Below are 4,212 nucleotides of genomic sequence, written 5' to 3' on the forward strand. Positions count from 1 at the left end.
GCATTTTATTTGCAGATAACATGATTATCTACTAGAGCACCCCAAGGGATCTATCCATAAAATCCCTGGAAACAACAAGTGAGTTCAGGCAGGCCTCAGAATACAATATAAGCAATTAAAAAATCAATTGTATTTCTACATACTAGCAATGAACACAAAGACACTGGAATTAAAAACATAACACCACCTACAATGTTTCAGAATAAAGTTAAAATTCTGAAAATAACATAATGCTGATTTTAAAAATCACAGATCTAAATAAACAGAGAGCCATACCACTTTCATGCTTATAAGACTAAAAATAGTGAAAATGCCAATTCTCTCCAAATGGATATACAAGATAACACAAATCCTATCAAAATTCCAGCAAGGTTTTTTGTAGATACAGACAAGATTATCCTCAGATGTGTACAGAATGGCAAAGCACTATAATAGCCAAAACGATTTTGAAAAGGAGAATAAAGTGGGGGCACTCATCAACGCAACTCTGACACTTGCACGTCCTGTCCCTGTGGACAGCAGCCCCCCCGGCTCCTCTGTCCATGGGGATTCTCCAGGCAAGGATACTGGAGGGGGTCGTCAGGCGCTCTTCTAAGGGACCTTCCCGACTCAGGGATTGAACAGAGGTCTCCCACACTGCAGGCGGATTCTTCACAGTCTGAGCCACCAGGGAATCCCAAGAACACTGGAGTGGGTAGCCTATCCCTTCTCCAGGGGATCTTCCCAACTCCGGAACCGAACCCAGGTCTCCTTCAGTTGCACGCAGACTCTTTCCCAGCTGAGCTACCAGGGAAGCTATGGTAATCAAGACTGCGGTACTGGCGGAGGGACAGACACACAGATCAACAGAACAAAACAGCAAACCCAGAAACAGACCCACACAACTGTGTCCAAGTGATTTTTGACGAACGTGTGAAAGCATTTTGATGAAGGAAAGACAGCCGGCCCTTTCAGCCAGTTGTGCTGGAGCGATTAGACGTGCATGGGTTTCCAGGCAGGGCAGTGGTAGAGTCCGCCTGGCAGAGCAGGAGCTGCAGGCTGTGGGTCCAGTCCCTGGGTAGGGAAGATCCCCTGGAGGAGGGCAGGGCAACCCACTCCAGTACTCTTGTGGGCAAATCCCATGGACAGAGGAGCCTGGCAGGCTACAGTCCATGGGGTCGCAAAAGAGAAGGACATGACTGAAGGACTAAACAAAGACAATTAGACACGCATGGGTCGGGGAGGGAAGTGGCAGGGAGGAAGAGGGGAAGGAAACCCAAGGATTTCACAATTCACACAAAACTCAAAATGGATCATGAGCTTTAACGTAAAGCTAGAAACCATTTCGGAGAAATGCAGTAGTAGATCTTTGGGATCTAGGGCCAGGACGAAACTCTTAACTCGACACCAAAGGCAAAAGACGTAAAAGAAAATACGGATAAAGCACTTCCCATTGAAATTTACAACTTGTTCTGTAGGAGAAAAAGCAAGCCGTCTACCTGACAAAGGGCTAGTATACAGAATATGCAAAAACCCTAAAAACTCAGCAGTAAAAAAATAAGTCATCCAACTTTGAAAATCAGCAAGAGACATGAAGAGACATTTTAAGGAAAACATACTCAGATGTCAATTAAGTACCAGTAGGGGCTTCCCTGGCGGCCTCCCAGTGGTTAGGAGTCCGAGCTTTCGCTGCAGCGGGCAAGGGTTTGATCCCTGATCCGGGGACTAAGACCTCGCATTAGCCTCTAAAGCACAGTGAGATATCACCCCCATTACAGCGACAGAGTGAAGAGTCATGGCCATAACTGGCGCCGGCAAGGATGCGGAGAGACGAGATCACCGATGCCTGCTAGCGAGAACGTGAAGAGGTAGAACCTGGCAGCTTCCTCAGAATCCAAACATGCAGGCCCACGTGACCCAGAAGGCACCCTCTGGTTATTTACCCCGGAGAACTGAAGACTCCTCTTCACACCAAACACATACACACACAAACATCCCTAGGATCTTTATTTGGAATAGACCCAAACAGGAATCAACACAGATGTCCTTCAGCTGGAGATGGCTGAGCCAACCGTGGTCCAGCCACACCACAGGCTGATGCTAGAACAGTGGCCCATCCACACCAGGGAACACTCCCGAGCAGCATGAGGGATGGGCAGTGACACTCAGGCCAGGCGGATGAGTCTCCAGGGAAACAGCATGCCAAGGCCATTTCAGTCTTGTCAGACTCTTTGCGACCCTATGGACTGTGTCCCACCAGGCTCCTCTGTCCGTGGAATTCCCCAGACAAGAATACAGGAGTGGGTTGCCATGCCCTCCTGCAGGGGATCTTCCAGACCCGGGGACTGAACCTGTGTCTCTTACATCTCCTGCCTTGGCAGAGGGGTTCTTTATCACTAGAACCACTTCGGAAAGCCCCTGCTGAGCAGAATAGCCAGTCCCAAAAGGTTCCCGACCTCTCGATTCCATCTTTCTTGTTGCTCAGTCACTAAGTCGTGTCCAGTTCTTTGCAACCCCATGGCCTGCAGCACGCCAGGCTTCCTTGTCCTTCACCATCTCCTGGAATTTGCTCAGACTCACGTCCATTGAGTCGGTGGTGCCATCCAAGCATCTCATCCTCTGTCGTCCCCTTCTCCTCCCATTTTCAATCTTTCCCAGCTTCAGGGTCTTTTCCAATCAGTCAGCTCTTCGCATCAGGTGGCCAAAGTATTGGAGCTTCAGCTTCAGCGTTAGTCCTTCCAATGAATATTCAGGACTGATTTCCTTTAGGATGGACTGGTTGGAGCTCTTTACAGTCCAAAGGACTCTCAAGAGTCTTCAACACCACAGTTCAAAAGCATTAATTCTTTGGGGCTCAGCCTTCTTTTTGGTCCAACTCTCACATCCATACATGACTACTGGAAAAACCATGGCTTTGACTAGACAGAGCTTTGTTGGCAAAGTAATGTCTCTGTTTTTTAATATGCTGTCTAGGTTGGTCATAGTTTTCCTTCCAAGGAGCAAGCATCTTTTAATTTCATGGCTGCAGTCACCATCTGCAGTGATTTCGGAGCCCAAGAAAATAAAGTCCGTCACTGTTTCCATTGTTTCCCCATCTATTTCCCATGAAGTGATGGGACCAGGTGCCATGATCTTCGTTTTCTGAATGTTGAGCTTTAAGCCAACTTTTTCACTCTCCTCTTTCACTTTCATCAAGAGGCTTTTTAGCTCCTCTTCACTTTCTGCCAGAAGGGTGGTGTTATCTGCATATCTGAGGTTATTGATATTTCTCCTGACAATCTTGATTCCAGCTTGTGTTTCTTCTAGCCCCGCGTTTCTCATGATGCATCCCACTCCAGTACTCTTGCCTGGAAAATCCCATGGACGGAGGAGCCTGGTGGGCTGCAGTCCATGGGGTCGCTACGAGTCAGACACGACTGAGCGACTTCACGTTCACTTTTCACTTTCACGCATTGGAGAAGGAAATGGCAACCCACTCCAGTGTTCTTGCCTGGAGAATCCCAGGGACAGGGGAGCCTGGTGGGCTGCCGTCTCTGGGGTCGCACAGTCAGACACGACTGAAGTGACTTAGCAGCAGCAGCAGCAGCAGCAGCAGCACTCTGCGTAGAAGTTAAATAAGCAGGGTGACAATACACAGCCTTGATGTACTCCTTTTCCAATTTGGAGCCAGTCCATTGCTCCATGTCTGGTTCTAACTGTTGCTTCCTGACCTGCATACAGGTTTCTCAGGAGGCAGGTCAGGTGGTCTGGTATTCCCATCTCTTGCAGGATTATCCACAGTTTGTGGTGATCCACACAGTGAAAGGCTTTAGTGTAGTCAATGAAGCAAAAGTAATGTTCTGGAATTCTCTTGCTTTTTCGATGATCCAGCGGGTGTTGGCACTTTGATCTAAGGAACACTAAAATGACAAGCTTTTGGAAGGGAGGACAGATCAGCAGTTGCCTTTCCGGGGTTTGGGGACAAGGTGGGGCAGTGTGGTTATAAAAGGACAAAATAACAATCCTTGTTGGGACTCTTCAGCATCTTGTTGGAGATTTCTCAAACCAACCTGGCTGATAACACTGTATAGAATTTACCACAGACACACACACACAGACAGACACACACACAGAGAGACACACACACAGACAGACACACATGTACAAGTAAAGTAAAACTAGGGAAGCTGGAATGAGATCAGTGGCTGCACCAGCACCGCTGTCCTGGTTGGGATCTTCTTTCTTTTCAGAAAA

This window comes from Capricornis sumatraensis, chromosome 4 (assembly GCF_032405125.1).
Source record: "Capricornis sumatraensis isolate serow.1 chromosome 4, serow.2, whole genome shotgun sequence".
NCBI lineage: Eukaryota > Metazoa > Chordata > Mammalia > Artiodactyla > Bovidae > Capricornis > Capricornis sumatraensis.